Consider the following 21,750-nt stretch of genomic DNA (forward strand, 5'->3'; position numbering starts at 1 on the left):
GTGGCAGTACTGGGGTTTGAAGTCAAGGTTTTAATATTTCAGCCACATCTCCAGCCCCTGACTACATTCATCTGCAACTGAATGCTAAACACTTTGAAAAAAAAAGGATCAGCGTCTTGTTTCTTATTTTATTGTCTCACAAAATAAAGTGGGATTCTATCCAATGGGTACTCAATAAACAAGATCAAATACCACAGCATCTATTTTGATGTCTTTCAATAAGCATATGCTAACTGACAACCAAACAACCCAACCCTTGGTAATGTTATTTACCATCATTGCCAGATCTCAGACAAAGTGAAATAGAAAGACACTAAACTCAAATCAGCCCCTGGTACTGATAAGTTCTATAATGTGGGGGACTATATTTATGTCAAAATGAAAGTTTCAATTCTATCTGAGTCTTACCCATCCTCTTTCATACTGCATGTTTTATGTTAGGTGTTTGGATGTCAAAGGGCTGAACTTAAATTTTAGTATTTACCAGCTCATGTTTAGTTGCTCTCAGAAAAGTAAATGCTATTTAAACATTAAAAATTGCCGCTAGAGTTAAGTGAAGTAATATTTAAAGGACCTAATATAACGCAGGCAGTCAATGCATATTAGCTGTTACTACTGTTAAAATTATAATTATAAAGAAAATACTGATACTTTATTATTACACTGAAGTACATTATCGAACTAAATCTCTGTGTAACATGGTATATAAAATACAGTCCTTTCCTTTCTTGGATGTGATCTGCTTACCACTGTGCTCAACTTCCCCAGAAAAATGATCTCTGTAGCAAGGTAATTTGCCAACTAGGCATCTAGGGAAAGTCCTGCACAGATACATTTCCCAGTATAATTCAATTTTGTGCAACAATCTCATGTCTTAGAATCCAAAAGTCCAGCTTTTTACTATTAAAGAGCTGTTGTATTCATTCTCTGACATTTTACAATTTCAAGGAAATATGCCTGCTGCCAAATCAGGTTAGGTTTTCTTATGGTTTATTCCTGCTAAGAATCCTAACTACAGCCCTGACTGGAGGAATACTAAAGTAACAATGAGCTATCATTTAATGCCCATTAGACTAGTAGAAAAGTTAAAAGATCTTATAACATCTATATCTAGCAAAGAGGGAAGGGGGACGTATTCTCATGTGTAGCAGGTAGAAATGTGAAATCTTAAAAAAAAAAAAAAAGAATTTGGTACCAGCATCTATTGAACTTAAAAATACTTAGTCCCTTTAACTCATCAATTCCACTCCTAGGAACATACTCCACAGAAACAGACACACATCAGTACATAAAACCTGCTGGGTATGGTGGTACATAAGATTACAGAATCTCAGCCCTTGGGAAGTAGAGGCAGGACAATCAAGAGTTCAAGGTCAGCTTGGCCCACATACTAGATAATGTTACAAAAACAAAAACAAAATACAAAAGAGTAAAAAGGATATATACTGATTGCAACCATCGTTGTAAAAAAGAATGACTCCAATCAATAAAGAAATGTCTGAATATGTTATATTGCCGATAAGCCATGAAGTAGTTTGCAGCTATTAAAAATAATTTATTTGAGCTGGAGGTAGTTATGCATGCCTATAATCCCAGAACTGGCAAGGCTGAGACAAGAGGATCTAGGCTGAGGTCAGCTACACAGTGAGACTACAGCCAGCCTGAATTACATAGTAAGACCTTGTATCAAAAAAAAACAACCAAGGACTGGGAATGTAGCTCAATGGTAGAGCACCTGCCTACCATGCATAAGACCCTAAGTTTAATTCCTGGCACCACAAAAATATGCCATTTTAAAAAATTCAATGCTCCCAACTACATATTTAATTCTGCATATGGATCTGTATAGGAGTATATGAGTCCACAGAAAAAATATGCCAAGATAGGCATATTGGTTTGGAGGCAATGTGGGGATAATGAGGAAAAAAGAGGGATGGCTAAAGAGAGAGGGTTGGGGGGAAGACTGCATTTTAAAAATAGGAGCTGGAAAGACATAGTGGTGGGTGCTGTGGAGCTCAGCTCCACTGCTCTTGCTCCTGACTCACCACTACTGGCTCTCATAGACTAAGTCAGTAAGGAACCAACAGCACCTCAGCCATGGCTTTTAAAGATTAAAAAAGAGCTACTTGGGAAGTGAAGATCAGGCAGATCACAACTTTAAGTCCAGGCAAGTCAAAAAGTATGTGGGACCTTCATCTCAGTCAATGAAATCTGGACACAGGGGTGTGTAACTGTCATCCCAGCTATGCAGAAAGTATAAATAGGAGGATTGCATCCAGGTTGGCCTGGGTATAAATGCAAGACCCTCTCGCAAAAATTACCTAATCAAAAAGGGCTGGGGTTGTGGCTCAAGTGATAGAGCGTCTGTCTAGCAAGCCCAGCAAGCACAAGGCTCCAAATTCAAGCCCCAGTACTGCCAAAAATAATAACTAAAGCAAAAAGGGCTGAGTGCATGGCTGAAGTTATACAGTGCATACCCAGTAAGTGTGAGGCCCTGAGTTCAAACCCAATATCACCCCTCCCCTCACAAAAAAGTCCCCAAAAGACACCCATGGAAGCAGAATTGGTGATTCACTGGTTTAGAATCACCCTAAACGGTCACAATATAAAATCCCTAGAGAAGGTGGGTGCTGACTTAATCAGAGATGCAAAGAAAAAGGATCTCAAAGTGAAAGGACTAGTTCCATGTCTACAAAGACTTTGAGAATCACTACAAGAAAAACACCTTGTGGTAAAGAGTCTAAGACATGGCACTGTTTCCAGATGGGACTCCACAAGTGACTCACTAACTTGAACAATGCTGAGACTGCTCAACAGATTGTTTCTAGTAGATTCAGTCATGAGTTGAAGCTGAAGTCACCACTGCACATGCCTAGTCAGTTATTTATTTTAATAAACAGATTATCAGCAGTACAGCAGCACTGCATTACAGTATGCATTGCAGTACAGTATCACTTGCCTGTACTGCAAGTGCAAGACCTTGAGTTAAGACTTCAGTACAAGTAAATAAACAAGATGTAAGATTTCAGATTTATGCATTTATGTAAATTATGCAAATATGGATTTATATATAAGACTTCTTAAGCAAAAATTTTAAATACCAACAATTACCTAAATGGGAAGTGATGAACATGACTTTAAATTACTTATTCAATTACCTCATTCTTTTTGTTTTGGTGGGACTAGGATATGAATTCAGGACTTCACATTTGCAAAGCAGGTGCTCTACTGCTTGAGCTGCACCTCCAGCCAATTTTACTATGGTTATTTTGGAGATGATATCGCATGAACTATTTGCCTAGGCTAGCCTCAAACTGAGATTTTCCCAATCTCAGCCTCCCAAGTAGCTAGGATTATGGGCATAAGCCATCAGCACCCAGCATTACTTCATTCTGATTGTTGCACTTGTCACCTAACCAATGACCCCCCTCCTTTACCCTCACCATCACAGCTCAGGCAGAGTGAAGAGACATAGTGGGGTATGCACTACATGATTCAGCTAACCCAATGCAACAAGTTGAAAGCTAGTGTGTACCCAAAGAGAAGTGTATTGTAATCTTAAAAATCAAACAGTTTAGAAAAAAGTACCCCTGAATCCCAGTTACTATGGAAAGAACCCATTACTAATATTTCTCCATCCTAAAGAAACTTTCAGTGATGCCCATGCCTGCCCATCTCCTCGGGAAGCTGAGGCAGGAGGGTCAATTGTAACCAGGAGTTCGAGACCAGCTTGGGTAACATGACAAGATCCTCACCTTAAAAATAAATAAACAAATAAATAAAAAGCCAGGCATGATGGCTCATACCTGTAATCATAAGTACTTAAGGAGTTGACGATCAGGAGGATGGAGGTTCAAGGACAGCCTCGGGAAAAGTCAGCAAGCCCCCATCTCAATCAATAAGCCAGGCATGGTGGTGTGCATCTGTGGTTCTAGCCATGCAGGAGATTGTAGGTAGGAGGAAGGTAATATGAGGACTCCCCCAGTTGGGGGGAGGAGAGGAATGTTCATTGTCACTGAACATAAGTTCAATGGGAGCTTCTGATTTGATCCCAAATCAAGATGTATACCTAGCATATAATAATTTGTTAAATAAGTTAACAAATGTCTTTTCAAGTCTATTTGAGAAGAAGGGAACCAGCAGGAGGGGAGGAAAGAGATCATAATGGAGGGGAATGAATATGATCAAAGTACATTATATACATATATGAAAATGTCATAATGAAATTTTTTTTGTGGTGGTGGTACTGAAGTTTAAACTCAGGGCTTCAGGTTTGCTAGGCAGGCACTCTACTGCTTGTGCCATGCCTCTAGTCCAGAAACCCAGTATTTTGTACAATAAAAAATGTAAAGAAAAAAAAAAAAAACCTCAAAATGACTTTTCAATCTATTTTCTCATGACCACCATTTTATCTGGACTTTGTAATTGCCTCTTTGGTGTCTCCCTACCACTTTTCTTTAATCCCCTTCAATCTGTCCTCCACACTGAAACCAGAATAATCTTTATAAAATGCAAATCTAATTGATACTATGTTTCTTCTTAAAATCTTTCAGTGACACCCCATTGCTCTTTGGTTAGAGCCTAAACTCCTAGCATCTGTGAGGCAGAAATTATTGTTATGGTCATTTTCATGAGGAAACTGAGGCACAGACGTACAGTAAGTGGTAAGGATAAGATGTAACCCTAGGCAGCAGTTAGGCTCTGAGGCTTCACTCGTATCTATTACAATACATTACCTGTTATCAGCTATAAGAAAAATCCATCAGTTCCTCAAATAAGCTATTTTACTTCTCCCTCCAGGTCTTTACATTGATTTCTGTGCTGGAACATCATCCCTCAGGTTATAGCTTAAATATCCCTTTCTCTTAAAGACCTTTCTGCAATGTCTCCTAAATTGCTTGGATCCCCCTACTCTATTCTCACATGGTGTTCTGAATATTCCATTAAAACTCCTATTCTATTACAATTGCTTGTCTGCCTTCATCAATAAATCTCAGGCTGTAAAATGACATGCACCATGCCATGTCTGCCTTGTGTACCACTGTACCCCTAGTAGCTGGAACCGGCTCTGGAGTACATTAGGTGCTGAGTGGATAATTCACACGGCAACAGCACCATGAAGCACTTTGCCTAACCCCCTTCCAAAAGAATTTATTGCTTCTCTAAGAGCCCTGTTCCTATATTAGGCTTCATATATTATATATTTTGTTATATATAATATATTTAAAAGAATGCGTCTTAGCCAGGCACAATGGCTCATACCTGCAATCCTAGATACTTGAGAGGCACAGACTGGGAGGACTGTGGTTTGAGGCCAGTGCTGGGAAAAAGTTTATGAGACCCATGTCAACCAATAAAAGCTGGATGTGGTGCTATCTTCAGCAGCACATATACTAAAATTGCAACAATACAGATTAGTATGCCCCCTATGCAAGGATGACAGGTAAATTCATGAAGCATTCTATATTTAAAAAAAAAAAAAAAAGCTGGATGGGGTGGCAAATGCCTGTCATCCCAGTCACTCAGGAAGCATAAATAGGAGAATCACAGTCCAGACTGGCCCAGGCATCAATGCTAAACCAAAAAAGGACTGGGGGTATGGCTCACATGGTAAAGTGCCTGCCTAGTGGAGTTCAACCTCCACTACTGCCAAAACAAACAAATAAAAAAATTGTTGGTTGGAACTGATGACTCGTGCCTGTGATCCTCACTACTTGGGAGGCTGAGACTGGGAGGATTGTGAGTCAAAGTTAGCTTGCAAAAATAGTTCAAGAGACCTCATTCTCCAAAATTACCAGAGTAAAATGGACTGCAGTAGAGCACCTGCTTTGCAAGTGAAAAGCCGAGTTTAAATCCCAGTCCCAGTCTTTTCCCTGTACGCTTTCAAAAAAGAGGTACAAGTTAAATGCATCTATCTGACCTCTGAACAACTTTTCACAAACTTAGCCCTTAAAAAAGTAATCACTGTGGTTATCTACGGCTTCCTGTCTCACCATGTGAACTCTCCCTCTTGCACATGCTCAGGCCATGAAGCCCTTCACCATGATGTCATGTGGCCAAAGGGGCCCTCACCAAAAGTCAAACTGATAGGGCCTCCTAACCTTGCACTTTCAGCCTCCAAAATTATGAGCTTTAAATAAACCTTTTCCCCTAGGGATAACTTGTACTGTAGTATTTCTTACAAATGCATATAGATCTGATTATTTCAATACCAATTTCAATTGAAAGAAATTTATTGATAACTTTAATTAATTATTAAAGAGCTTAACACTCCAATATCTGGTGAAGGCCAAACTCTAATTTATCATCAACCTCCTCAGTAATGACATATTCGACCCATTTTCCAACTATCCTATACTTCCTATTCTAATCAAGGTAAAAATCTTACTCTTCCTCACATACTATTTCTTTCCTTAGAAAACTCTTCCTACCTGAACACAATCAGATTTGCCTTCCTTCCTGATTCCTCTTGCCTACCCAAATTCCACTTATCCTCTACAGTTTAGCTCTAATATTACCTTCATTGTGAATGTAAGATTTCCTGTATACTGGAAAATTTATCTTTTCTTCAATATGATCTTATTACCCTCTATAGCCCCTATATCGCCAACAAGAATAAAATTTGTTGGGTTTCAGAATCATTCCTCTACTTCTCAGGAATCTCTCAGAGTAACTATGATAGAGTTAGGTATATAATCATCAGTAATTAATAAGTACTTGCCGACTTAAAAAAAAAAAAGTCTGTTAGCCATAAATATTATAGCCCTCAATCATCCACATTAACAGTAGCAAACACACTACACATAAAAACATGGTGGATGAATCCAACTATTTTTTAGAGTGGGCAAGTATTTGTCTTAAGCACTATAAAGTTTCTTCCAATTTGCTAGGAAATCACATAGCTGCCACAAATCATTTAACCACACAATTCCTTCCTTGTCAGGGCCCAGTGTCTGCTCAGCTTATCATGCCATAATGGCAAACAACTGCACAACTTTTCCTCATCTGTGACACAGAGATAAAAATAAGCAGAGGTAGTCATATTCTAAACATTTGCTGGTTCACATCTTCCCATAATACAGAGATCTTTCTTTGGGCACCAAAGATCATCCACTTTCTTAGTGGACAAATACCTTGTTTGTGTCAATGAAGTACTTTTGTAAATATAATAGGATTAATAAGAATCTGAAAGATAAATTTGCTCCTTCCCCCCGCCCCCAAAAAAAAAAATCCCTGTTATGATTTACTCTTAGTTGATAAAAAGCCAAATTCTTCCCATAGTCCATACGGATTTGCCTCAGCCTACAGCTATTTTCCCAAGTGAGAGTTTCTAAACTCCTAAAATTTTCTCTGGTTAATTTCTCTTTCTCCTGGAGCTGGTCAAAGTTTTCTTATAACAACATACCATACAACTGAAAAGCTAACTTTCTCAGTCTGAATTTTGTTTATACCTGGTAGAAGCTACAGCTTTCTCCCACAGGGAATTCAAAATGCCTATGCTTATCTCCAGAAAACTTTTCAAGTATTTTCAGTAACCTAATGGCAACAGTTTTGTTACTAAAAAAATTTCCCAGCATCTTCCTGTTTTGGCAGGTCCTGCTAAAACCCCCCTCCCCATAAGGGGAAAATTTGAGTAAAAATACTGCCAACTTCAAGTTCCCTTAGGCAAATTTCCAGCCTCAGTGCAAGGCCATGAGGTTAAACATTTCTCAGTGACGCAGGCTCCCATAGAGGGAGGAACAAGAAAAAAAAAAAGTAAAACTTATTCTTCCCAGTGCAATAAATCAAGAGACAGTAGCCATGTTCTTCAAAAAAAAAAGGAGTTAAGTTAAACTATATACTGTTTGCTCTGCCAGCCCCCGCTCTCCCAACCAGTGGTAGTGTAAAACCCAAAAGAGAGCTGTGGGATGGGGGAAAGGCAACTGCAGAACCACCAGGTCAGTCTGGTCACTAGATAGATCTCTAGATTTTCTAGCTAATCTCCAGAATATTAATACAGCATACAGATTTAGCCACTGTGTAAAATTTATGGCCATTAGAACAACTAAAGTGAAATGATTAAATTAGTAGTTATAGGGTGAGAAGTACAATGACACATGAAGCAGACCACTATTAGGATTAAAATGTATTTTAGGTTGAGGAAAAACAAAGAAAACTGTTATTTAATCAACCTCCTGGAGAAAGAATATAAAGTTTATCACAGACAAGACAAAATCATCCATGGGCTGGTAGGTTCTTAGACCTCTGGCCACCTGTTAACAGATAGCAGAATGAAATAAAATCAGAATTGTTCCCCAGAAACTGATTCATAAATTATAGAACTTTAGAGTTAGAAGGACTTTATGTTTACAAGAAAATGCCCAGTGATGAAAGTATCACTGCATGTGTACAGAGCTTTACTTCTCAAAGTGTTTTTATTGATTTAGTCCTTACACAATTACATGGGCCATGAATTAGGGATATAGAAAAAAGATACCACCTCTGCTTTCAAGGAACTTACTTCCTATGTCCCATGAGAACTGCTAGGAACAATAATACACTAAAACAATTGTTCTATGGCTAAACACAAAGAGAGCACAAGGGAAGGGACACCCAAGTTTCAGGCATGGATGGATGAAAGACAACATGTATCTCAGAAAACCTAGCCCTTGATTGTGAAGGATGAGTAGAAGTTAACCTGATATGCATAAAGAGGAATGAATGGTTCAAGGCAGAGGCAAGATTATATGCAAGAAATAGAAAAATAAAAAGGCATCAAACAGTTCTAAAACTCAAAAGCTGGTAAGTGTTGCTGAAGTCTCTGAGGTTGGAAGTGACGAGAGATGACCAAATATTTAGTGAAAGATTAAACAGACAAATGTAATAGTCTAAATTTTACCCCACAAGAAACCAAAATATTCTGAGCAAGAGAGTAAAATGATTAGAATTGATACAAAAAGTATCTTGGCAGCTAAATGAAGACAGATTAGAGGAAATCAGGCTCTAGGCAGGGCAACCAATAAGATGACTAGAAAAGAAAAAAAAGCTGGGGCCATGGCTCAAGTGGCAAAGCACTTGCCTAGCAAGAATGAGGCCCTGAGTTCAAACCCCAGTACCACCAAAAAAAAAAAAAAAAAAAAAAAAAAAATTAAAAAAAAAAGCACAAAAATGAGAATCTGATCTAGGGCAGTGAATCAAAATAGGAGTAGGAGAAGTCAAAGAAAAGAATCTATATAATTCAGAAATTGAACAAATGTGAGTACAGGAAAAGAAGAATCAAAAGTGACTCCTAATTTTCTGGTTAAGACAGTTGGTTAAGTTACAGCATGCAGAGTTGAGGGTAATCATGACAATGGTGACATCAGTTTTAAATGTGTGAGAGTCAAGTGGGAAAATTGAGTGGATTGAATCTAGAATCAGGAACTAAGTGAGTGCTATAGATACAGATATACACATCACTCAGTAAGTGATGGCTGAAGCATGGGTTGGGTGAGATTGGTTAAGGAGAATGTGTAGACTGAAAAGGAAAAAGGTCAAGGACTAGAATGAGGACATAATAAGAGAAAATAAACAATGGCCAGAGAGACAGAGGTTTGTAGGGAGAATAATGTCTGTAGTTTAGCTGCCCAGAACCTTGAACACTTTTCACTGGGGGAAATTCCAAGACAGGAAGAATATAGGCCCCTCTTTCTTCTACAGGAACCAGAGTAACAGATGTCCCCTCTCTCAGCACACTGGCCTTTAGGTCTATAAATGTACAATCCAAGTCCAGCTGATCAGATCCTCCTATCTAGAACTTTAGATATTGAAGAAATGACATGAAGGTGAAAATATCAGAAATTATTCCTGGTATGAAGGCAAGTATCTACTGATGGAAGTGCCAAAAGAAGCAGGTGTTCACTGGAGACAAGGTGAGCAGCAGTGCCACAGGATCTAGTGAGCAGTGAGACTCCTTAGCAGGCTGGTTCTGCAACCTGGTCTTCATTCTATTTTACCTTGCTCAGTTTCTGTTTATTTTCTGAACTTAGTTATCTGCCCTTCCTATTAAGGTTGTACAGCATCCAATAATTTTCCAATGCATTTATTTTATACTTAGGTTTTAGCAAAGAATCCTATAAAATACAGAATGAAGAGACAGCACTGAATAGAGTCAAATGATAAAGAAAGATTAGGCCGGGTGCCAGTGGCTCATGCCTGTAATCCTAGCTACTCAGGAGGTAGAGATCAGGAAGATCTCGGTTTGAAGCCAGCCTGGGCAAATAGTTCTTAAGACCCTGTCTCAAAAAACCTTTCACAAAAAAGGGCTGATGGAGTGGCTCAAGGTGAAGGTCCTGAGTTCAAACCCCAGTACCAGGAAAAGGAAAAAAAAAAAAAAGGAAAGAAAAATCAGGTAAGGTGAGGTCTAAAAAGTGGCCCAGAACCTATGTTCTAGTCTGTTCACCAGACTAGTACATTACTGGTGATCTTGTTCACATGTGTTACCTCATTCCATTCCTACAACATCTTTTGAGGAAGGTAAGGCAGGTATAATATCTTTATCTTAAGGATGAAAAAATAGTCTAAAAGAGATTAAGAGGATTGCTTGTGGTCATACAGTTCTTTTTACAATCCAAGGTTGCCCTCAAGAAAGTTATTTTACAAGTGTTCATTAAAAGAAAGGTTAAATGAATACAGTAATTATTTTCCTTCTTCTCTTCCTCCTCCCCCACCTCTTTCCTTTCTTTCTTGATGATACCAGGGTTTGAATTCAGGGTCTTGTGCTTGCTAGGCAGGCACTTACATTTGAGTCATGTGCCCAGCCCTTTTTGTTTTACTTATTTTTCAAATAGGGTCTCAAATTTATGACCAGGCTGACCTAGACTGCAATCCTCCTATTTATACTTCTTGCATAGCTGGGATGACAGGCGCATACCACCACATCTAGTTGTTACTGGTTGATGGGGTCTCATGAACTTTTTCAGGGGCTGGCCTTGAACTGTGATCCTCCCTATCTCCATCTTCCATCTATCCTAATTCTTATGCCAACTGTCAATTGACACAGATAATGATCACATATGTGATTCCAATTCTGGTCTTCCAGCTTTTTCAATTTTGGTAATATAAAGATGATCCTAACACAATCATTAGAATCCTGGTAGACAATCACCCAGAAACATACTAATGAGGTTCCTTGCCATCACCCTTTTCTTGGTCACTACTTAAAGAATACATCATCAGCTGAAAGAGACTCCTCAAGTAGAAGAAGGAATCATCTATCCCTGGCCATAAGAACCACTGTGGGAATGAGAGGTTGAGAGCTTTCAAAAGATGATGGTTTCTCAACTCCATTCCTTTGGGATATGTCACAGCTAGGAAGGCAGAAATTGGAAAAAGCAGCTTTCACAAGCTGCCAAATACATGTCCTAGTCCCAAGGGTAATTAGCCAATGAGGTTTTGCAGAGCTGATGTAATGTTGGCAGAGGCCAACATTTTATAGTTGAACATGTAGCCTCTTGATATTTAGCTTCAGGGCTAAAAAGGATCACATCCTGAAAAGTCAGGAAACTCATACCCATAACACCACCACTTAGCAATTTGCATTTAAGAGTAATTTGTAAACTTTAACTGATCCATCTTTTTTTCTGTTAACAGTTTATAAGAGCATTTGTTAAATTATAAATTTTCTAAATCTTACTTTATATAACTCTTTTGCTATGAAATTTCTAAGCACTTCCAAAGAAAAAGACCATTTAGAAAGCTTAAAGTAACAAAAGAAAGAATTGGAAGAAAGGGAAGTTTTCCAAGGAGTAAAGTCTGTTTGTGGCATTTTAAATCCCACTACCAGCACACCAAGTTTAAAGCTGTGTGATGGTCTTAAGAAAACAATTTTAGACGAGTATACTTAGCCAAAAGCTCTGAGGAGCACCACATACCTCACAAATATTGCCAACCTTAACTTCAGAAGTATTCTGAAATAAGGAGGTAAAAATCAGTGGACAAGGAGCGGAAGAAGTAGTAAGACATTAACTACTCCTGGTTTGAATGTGAGCTGTTAAGCTTCAAAAAGAACACTTGCCATTTTAATAAACACTGATAAGTCCTTTGACTTAAATATGCCACAATGATCTCCCCAAGCGTGGACAAATCTAAGTATATCAAAAGGAAAAACTTTAAAGTCCTAGTCGATAAACCAAAATACATAGTGCTTCTAACTATATGCTAGCTCCTTTTTGATAAAAAAAGCCAACCTGTATAAGAGTTCAACCCTGGGGAGAGATGGATCTAATGATATGATACAAATGCATATCTTTATAATTAAAAAAAATTGAGAATCATGCTTGTCAAATTAAATGAGGGGAAAACTAAAGATTTTTTTTTAATGGTACTGGAGTTTGGAGTTTGAATATAGGACCTCCCACTTGGCTAAGCAAGTGCTCTACCACTTGAACCATACTCCCAGCCCTTAAAGTTTTTGGGGTTTTTTTGGTGGTGTAACTGGAGTTTGAACTCAGTGCTTTGCACTTACAAAGCAGGTGTTCTAGTCCATTTTGCTAGGTTATTTTGGAGATGAGCCATACCTCTAGTCCATTTTGTTAGGTTATTTTGGAGATGGTGTCTCATGAACTATTTGGCCAGCCTTGATCCTCCCAATCTCAGTTTCCCTAATAGCTAGGATTTACAGGTGTGAGCCACCATGCCAGGGTGTTTTTTTTTTTTCTTTTAAAAATTCCTTTAAATTTTATAAAGGAATTAAAAGAGCCATCATTTAGAAGGATAGTTTATACTTGCTCTTCAGGGAATATTAATCCAGAAAAAATGTTGGGTTGATGACCTGGATACAGAATGGAGCAACTTTCTTCCTGATCTCTCCAATATTTCATGTTTGCATCATTCATGTATTAATACACACTTCTGCAGCACTTATTATGTGTCAAGCACTCCAATAGATACTTGATATAAAAAAGTAAAACAATAACAAGATACCTATCTTTGTAGTGTTTACAATCTAATGAGAAAAACACAACAAACAAAATCCCATAAATAAGCATATAATCACAAAGTTGCATATGAACAATGAAGGAAGAGAATGAGAAAGTATGGCGATGACTGGAGTACAGGGACATTTTCTGAGACCTGAAGGGTAAGTAGGAGTAAAGCAGGTCAGAAGTTAGGACAGAAAGAAGGAAGGAGGAGGGAAAGAGAATGGAACCTAGGAAGCAAGAGGGAAGAGAACAAGAGATGAAGTTAAAGAAGTGAGCAGGATGAGATAAAGAGAAGCCAGGCACAACAGCAAACTTGCTTACTCTTCTCTGAGCATAAACACTCATTCTAAACTAGGTATTATTTAAATTCTCATTCTAAACTATCTAAACCAGAGTAAGATCCCTATACGTGTGGGGACCACATTTTTTTCCGAGATTATCAAACATCTCTCCAGCATGTGTCAAATTGCATGGGTTCATAAAAATAAACAAACTTTTTATTCAAATTTACAGACTTCTCTAAAAGCATGACAACTACCTTAGTTGAGATTAATCATAAATTTATAAATTAATTGGCCAAAAGTCTAAACGCAAGAGGATCTTCAGGATAAAGGTAATGGAAGATTATTCACAAACATTTGACTGACTAGAAATAAAAGTCAGCTGTTAAGAAATCTCTCAAACAAAGCCTTTTCAGAAGAAAGGGGGGAGGGAGCAAGGAAACTTTTTCCAAACCAGAGCCAACAAGGTCCTTCATACAGCACGTTCCTTCTCTTTAGAGATACTCTAAAGATATACAGTTTTAAATTTAATTCCAACCCACAGAAATTACGTGTTACATCGGAAAATATTTCTAATGCACTTATGGCAAGACACTCGAAAAGTTTTGATTAGTTTCAAACATATGACACTGGCTTTGGTCATGGGTGTAGTCAGACATCTTACTATACTGTAATTCAAAGTAACATCCCTTCTAATCCTTGTGAACAGGTATAAGTGTCACTCTTAAAAATAAGGAAATTTTGCTGAGATCTGGTGGCTCATGCCTGTAATCCTAGCTACTTGTGAGGCTGAGACAGAAGGATCTTGGTTCAAGGCCCACCCAGGTAAATAGTTTGAGAGACCCACCCCCAACATCTCCAAAATTAATCAGAGCAAAAATGAACTAGAGGTGTGGCTCAAGTTTTAGAGTGACTGCTTTGCAAGCTCAGAGCCCTTAGTTCAAAAAAATAAATGAAAAAAAGCAAGGAAGTTTCTTGACGCTTGTATATAGGTTTATTTATTTATTATTATACAGGCTTATTCATAAGTAGGTTCAAACACAGAAAAAGACCATCCTTATGTAGAAAGGAGGTTAGGACAAAAGAATTTAATATAGGTATTCTAAAAGAAGAAAAGGTTACAAAGGGTTTATTTTTGTTTTTATTTTTATTTTTAATGGTTATATTGTAGTGTTTTCTTTTTTTGGGGGGTATAACTTAGAAAGGAAAGGAGAGCAAAAAAGATCCATAGGTTATACACTGGAAAAGTGGAACAAAGAACCTACACAAATTAAAATCACCTACCAAGAGCTACCATATAATGAATATGGGATAAAGGGTTTGAAGTTTGCTTAAACTTTACCACAGTGTGTGGTAAAGAGCATGAACCACCTGGGTGCAATCATAGCTCTTACCACTTACAGGTGTGTGGCACTGTAACAGCTTTCATCTCTACTTTGTACCTCAATTTCTTCTGTTGTAAAACGGTATAATAAGTTCATCCATCTCACATTGCTGTTGTGAGAACTGTAAGAGTTGAGGAACTTGGAACACTAGCACATTGTGCCTTGTGGTTCTAATAAAAAATTCAAGCCAAACATGGCAGTACACATCTGAAATCCCAGCTACTGGGAAAGTGGGTTGCAAATTTTTAGTGAGAATACTGTGTACACATGTATGGAAAAGTGATACCTATTGAAACTATTCCAAGAATGAAGGGAGAGGGGGATAAAGGAGAATGATGGAGGGGGTGAATTCAAGTATGATATATTTGATGTACTGTAAGAACATTTATAAATACCACAATGTACCTCCACCCAACACACACACACACACAGAGAGAGAGAGAGAGAGAGAGAGAGAGAGAGAGAGAGAGAGAGAGAGGGGAGAATGAAAGGGAGAGGGAGAGAAGAGGAAGAAATAGGTATTTGGACTTTGTCCCCATTCCTGGCATAGATGTTCTAATAACTGGAGTTTGGAATTTCCTAAGTGATCAGAGCAGCAATGGTGACAGCATCTTCTGTTATTCTGAACCAGCACCTTTCTTCCACACCTGAGTTCGTGTCAATGCAGTAGCTTTGGGAAGCACTAAGGATGGGAGGCTGAGTGCAAGGGGAACCAACCATATGATCAGAGGACCTGAACTTCCTGATTTCTCAGGAAGGCAGAGAGTAGTGGTTTGAGAACGGCTCTATCCCCACTAGCCAGCCAGGCATGGTGCTACATGCCTATAATGCCAACATTCAGGATGCTGAGATAGGAGAATTTCAAGTTCAAGGCCAGCCTGGGCTACAAAGGAGACTTTGTATTAGAAAAAAAATTACAAAATGAAAACAATCACCAGTCACTACTGATTTAATAATCATGCCTACATAATGAAGCTTCCATAAAAATTCAGGACAAGGCCGGACACCGGTGGCTCACACCTATAATCCTAGCTACTAGGAGACAGATATCAGGAGGATCTCAGTTCAAAGCCAGCCTGGGCAAATAATTCTATGAAACCCTATCTTGAAAAAACATCACAAAAAAGGGCTGGCTGGTGGAGTGGCTCAAGGTGAAGGCCCTGAGTGCAAACCCTAGTATTTAAAAAAAAAAAAAAATTCAGGACAGGGTTCAGAGAATTTCCAGGTTGGTGAACATCAAGGTGCTGGGAGAGTTACATGCCCAGAAAAGGCAGGGAGGCACCATGCACTCCACTCATACCTTGCCCTATGCATCTCTTCTCTTTGGCTGTTTCTGAATTGTACCTTTTATAATAAACATAAATGTAAGTGAGGTACCTTCCTGATTTCTGTGAGCCATTCTAGCAAATGATCCAACCTAAGCAGGGGGTTGTGGTAACCTGTGATTTATAGCCAAGTCAAACAGAGTCTGTGAATAACCTGGGAACCCACTACTAGTGACTGGCATTCTGAGGTTGGGAACAGGGTTATGGGATTGAGGTCTTAACCTGTTAAGAGTCTACACTAAGTTAGTATCAAAACTGAATTAAATTGTAGGACACCCAGTTGATATTCAGAGAGTTGAATAACTGGGTTGTTGGTGGGGAAAACCCCACACATCTGATATCACAAGTGAAGTATTTATAGTAGTAGCAGAATATAGAAAAACAAATAAAAAACAAAGTTAGATATCCCTCTTCACACATGGAAAACCCTACTTAAATGTTAGCTATTAATATTACTAATACTATTTCTTTTACTAAATAAAAGAAATGTGTTTCTTTTATAGTTTGGGTGGGGTTTTTGTCATTTGTTTTTACAGTTTTCCTATTTGGTCTCTTAATAGTGTGTTTTTAAAATGTAAAGCTGCCTCACCTATGCATAAAGGAAACAATAAGAAACAATATCAACCCATCTATGTGGCACAATTTTAAGTGGAAATCACTAGCCCTAGGTTTACCCATGGCAGGACCCAAGAAATGAATGAGGGTAGATAGATGGGAGATGGAAATCTTGGGGAGAAAACTCAGCACCAACTATGAAGCTGGTTCTTGTCATTCACATATTACCTTCTACAACTCTTTATCAATCCTTGGAGGGTTTTGTGTAATGTTTTATTAGACAGCCCACTTCTCAGCAAGAGCTCAAGATTGGAAGACAGGCAGTGCAGGTGGGAAAGAAGTTCACATACTTGTTTTTGTTTTGTTTTGGTTTAGCATTACCTTGCAATGCTACCTACTTCCACCTTCTCCCCCTGCTCCCATTCTTCAAGAGTCATTTTAACTCCAACCTCCTGGTGTCAAATTAGCTGAGTACTCTAAAGTGGTGAGGAAAGGCAATTATCTTGATTTTTTATACCAAAGGGGACATTTTTGGATTGTACCTAAAAGGAAAAAACAATAAAAGCAATAGAATGTTTCATAAACTTAAAAAAATTAGATCACACCCACTTATAGGTTTTGAAAAGCAGAACAGAACCATGCTAGTTCAAGGTGTAAGGGCACAGGCTGACTTAATCTAGTTTCACTTTGGAAACTAGACAGAAAAGGAAGACTAGAAATTAACAATAGAAGTCGGAGCCCCTGAATTAATTTTTGATGTTTACCTTATATTAGTAAGAAAGAGGAATGTTCTAACTTAACGGTTTTTTGTTTTACTTTTTGGTGTTACTCTTGGTTTCATCTCATGCAACTTGGGTTTTTTTGAGATGGGGGCCTCACTATGTTGCCTAGGTTGGTCTTGAACTCCTAGGCTTAATTGATCCTCCTGCCTCAGCCTCCTGAGTAACTGGGACTATAAGCACATGCCACCATGTTCAGCTTTTACACAATTTTTAAAAATTGAGATATAATTCACATGCCATATGATTCATCCATTCAAAATTCAATAGATTGTGGTCTATTCACAGAATTGTGTAACTATCATCACTATCTAATTTCAGAACATTTTCATTATCTCCAAAAAGAAACCCTGTATACATCAGCAGTTGCTCCCTTCCCTGCTAACCCTATACCCTCCAGGCCCTGGCAACCACTAATCTATTTTCTATCTCTGTGGATTTGCATATGCTGGACATTTCATATAAATGAAAGCACTACATGTGATCTTTTGTGTTTATCTTCTTTAACATGGTACAATTTTTTTTTCCCCCCTGCAGTACTGGGGTTTGAACTCAAGGCTTCATGCTTGTGAGTCAGGTGCTATAGCACTTAAGTCACACCTCAAGCCCTCACTTGACAAACTGTTTTAAGGTTCACTCATTTTTACAGCAAATGTCAGTATTTTGTTACTTTATATGGTGGCTACATTACACTTTGTTCATCAACTGACAGACATTTTGGGGTGTTTCCACTTTTGGGCTATTATAAATAATGCTGCCATGAACATTTGTGTACAAGTTTTTGCTTGGGCAACTGTTTTCATTTTCTTGGGTATATATCTAAAAGTAAAAATGGTAGGTCATATGGTCTGTGTTTTAACTTTTTGAAAAGCTTCCAAACTGTCTGCATTTTTAAAATTAAGCTTTTTTATTTTTGAGCTAATTATAGATTTACATGCCTCTGTAAGAAATAATACAAAAAGATCCCATGTATCCTTTACCCAGTTTCTTCAATAATAACACCAGAACCACAGTACAATATTACAAGCCGGATACTGATACTGGCATATAGTTAAAATACTGAACATTTCCATCATAGCAAGGGTCCCTCCAGTTGACCTTTTATAGTGACACCTAATTCCCCCAGCCCCACAGCATCCTTTGCTCTTGACAACCACCAGTTTGCTCCTAATATTTATAATTTTCTCTTTTTAAATATGTAAGTTCTACAAATGGGTTGGGCTTTTTCACTCAGCATAATCCTCATGAGAGTCATCTAGGATGTTTTATTTATCAATAGGTCATTCCCTTTTTTTTAAATTGACAAGTAGCCTACATTTTTAAGAATGTCATATAAATAGTAGCATTCAGTGTGTATACTCAATTTGAGTCTGGCTTTTTGTATTCAGCATAATGTTTCTGAAATAAATCAAAATATGAATGCATCAGAAGTCTGTTGATTTTTATTGCTAGTAATATTCCAACTTATAAATGTACCATAATTAATCTATTCACCTACTGACAGCCATGTAGTTTTTCCTAGTTTGGGTCATTAAAAATTAAACTGCTATGGACCTTCAGTACAAATGTCAATACATGTTTCCATTTCTCTTGGGTAAAGCCTTAGAAATAGGATTTCTGAGTTATGTGTTAACTATGTTTAACTTTATAAGAAACTGCTAAATTTTTCCCAAGTGATTATGTACTATTTTACATTTGATATTGTACATGAGTTGTATACGAGTCCCCACTGTTCCATGTCTTTGTTTTAACTATTTAGTGGGAATGAAGTGCTTTCTCTTTATGGTTGTCATTTGCATTTTTCTGCCAATCAATAATGCTTGCTAAACAGCAAGTTTTCGTGTGCTTACTAGTCATATCTATATTTTTGAAGTGTCTGATCAAGTTCTTTTGCCCAATTTTTATTCAGTTGTCTTCTTATTGAGTTTTAAGAGTTCTAACCAGGTGTGGTGGTACATGCTTGTATTCTCAGCACGTGGTAGGTAAAGACAAGGGGATTGCCAATTCAAGGTCAACCTGGGCTATACAGCAAGACCTTGGCTATTAAAAAAAACAAAAACAAAAATAAAAACAACCCCCTCCCCAACACACAGAACTATGAATCTTTTCTGAAGGGCCATCTTTATCCTACACAAGGCCCCTACACATGTATTCACCCTGTAAATAGCTTTAAGATAAGGAAGTACTATCCTGAGCGTGGCACGGTGGTACACATCTGTAATCCCAGCATTCAGGAGGTGGAGACAATAGGATTGTGAGTTTGAGATCAGCATAGGCTACATGACGAGACCCTGCCTCAAAAAAAAATTAATAAATGAAAGAGTTCTTTATAGAACTCTGACAAAGGTAGGTAAGCCTTTTATCAGATGGCAGCCAGCTCCACTGGCCTGCAGCAGCAGCAGCAGCAGGTCAACTTCCAGACAGTAGGTCAACCTCTACATAAGTTCACACAAGAGGCAAAGAAGACAGTATGTGCCCTGTCATTTTCCCAAGATGCTGTGAGAGGTGTTTTATTTGTTGCCCTCAATGCAGAGAAACTAACGCAGATACTTTAAAGCGACAGAGACCAGTAGGAGAAGAGAACCAGGAACTAGAGAAAAGGTTAGTTCGAGAAGAAGTAATTTAGAAGATAGCACACATGCACAGGAAAGCAATGCAAGTCAACTCCCTGTATAGCTATCCTTATCTCAACTAGCAAAAACCCTTGTTCCTTCCTATTATTGCTTATACTCTCTCTTCAACAAAATAAGAGATAAGGGCAAAATAGTTTCTGCCTGGTAGCGAGGGGGTGGGGGGAAGAGGGAGGGGTGGGGTAAGTAAGGGGGGAGCGGCTGTGGGGGTGGGGAATGACCCAAACATTGTATGCACATATAAATAAAAGAAAAAAAAAAGAAGACTGAGGTCACAGTGTCTGTTTGGGTAGCCTAATTAGTGTTAATAGCATAGGTTTTTAGTATCTAACACAACCAGGTATTTCATAATGGTACTGATCTAAGGAATATAATCTGATTCTAAGGGAATATCCTAAGACTAATGGCTCGGCAAATTAAGTTAATATTTTAATTATTTGAGATAAGTGTTCATGATGCTGTTTACAAGGCAAAGATGGGAAGTATGAGCCATGGCTTTCTGACAAAGAGCACATATATTGTTAAGAGGAGTTTCATATTTGCCCTTTGGTCAAAGAACACACTATATTATACAAATGCACTTTCAAATAATTAAAATATACTAATGTCACCATTTTATGCCTAAGAAAAGCCAAATTATTCTTACTCATAAATAACAATAAAAAAAACCCATGTGTTTTTAATTTATAAAAACTTCTGAAAGGCCAGCAAAATGAAAGTTAAAGGGATTCACAGTTCTGCCAAGAACATGGCTTAACACAAACATTACAAAGATAAATTTCAATAAATCTTACAAAATAGAAACAAAGGCAAAAATGTAAAAGGGCTTTATACAAATAAAGGAGAACAACTGAATGGAATGGAGCACCTACTTACCATGTACTCTTTGGTCAGTGGACTGCTTAGACTACAAAGGTCCCAAACCAACAGTTCTAGCCCCTAATCCAAAATAGCATGCTTCCAGCTATATTCTCCCTCTTACAACAGTACATGTCTATAAGCATACACAATTTGAGTTTTCTATTTGAACAGAAAAGAAATTATGGAGCCAAGAGTGGTAGCTCATGCCTATAGTTCCAGCTATTCCAGAGGCAGAGAGTGAGAAGATCACAGTTCAAGGTCAGCCAGACAAAAAGTTAGTGAGACTCAACCTCAACTAATAAGCCAGATATGGTGGTACACATCTGTGATCCCAGCTATGGGGAGGCATAGGTGGGAGGATTACAGTCTAAGGCCAGACCTGAGCAAAAATACCAGATCCTACCTGAAAAATAAAGAAAGAAGGACTTGGGGGTTATGGCTCAAGTGGCAGAGCACTTACCTAACTAACAAGCATGAGGCCTTGAGTTCAAACCCCAGTACCACCCTCCCAAAAGAAAAGAAAAAAGGATGCATGCTCATTGTAGAAAATCAGAAAGATAAAAGGAAAACCCAAAAGAAGAAAAGAGAGCTTCCCTATTAGCTTCTACTACACAGAGAAAGCTATTATTATTCTCATGTATATCTTTACAGCCATTCTTCTACAATTACATGGATAAATGGAAAACCTTTTTTCCACATCTTTAAAAATTTTTTATGGCTACATTAGTATTCAATCATATAAAGATACCAGAGCTTTTTATCTAATCACCTATTATTAGAATTTAGGTTGCTGCTGTTTGTTGGCTTTTATTATTACAAATAATGCTGCTTTGAATATGCATATTTAAAATCTTACATATCTTTTAAAGCCTCCTTAGAACAAATTCTCAAAAGTATTCAAGGTTAAAAAGAAATATTATAAAAATATTTATAAGAGTTGCCAAATATCAAAAGGAATGTAGCAATTTGTCAGAATATCCAGGAAGAAATTAA

The 21,750-nt window shown here is 37.9% G+C and overlaps 1 protein-coding gene and 1 non-coding gene across 2 annotated transcripts in view; one reads left to right on the forward strand and one right to left on the reverse strand.

The window, feature by feature from the left end:
• Positions 1 to 21,750, reverse strand: part of Mrtfa (myocardin related transcription factor A) — a 103,560-nt gene that overhangs the window by 64,526 nt on the left and 17,284 nt on the right. The gene's annotated exons all lie outside the window — the stretch shown is intronic.
• On the forward strand, positions 5,370 to 5,471 carry LOC141426076 (U6 spliceosomal RNA). Its single transcript, XR_012451183.1, has one exon. It is a non-coding gene; the product is annotated as a U6 spliceosomal RNA (small nuclear RNA).

The sequence above is a fragment of the Castor canadensis genome, chromosome 8 (genome assembly GCF_047511655.1).
Source record: "Castor canadensis chromosome 8, mCasCan1.hap1v2, whole genome shotgun sequence".
Taxonomy (NCBI): Eukaryota; Metazoa; Chordata; class Mammalia; order Rodentia; family Castoridae; genus Castor; species Castor canadensis.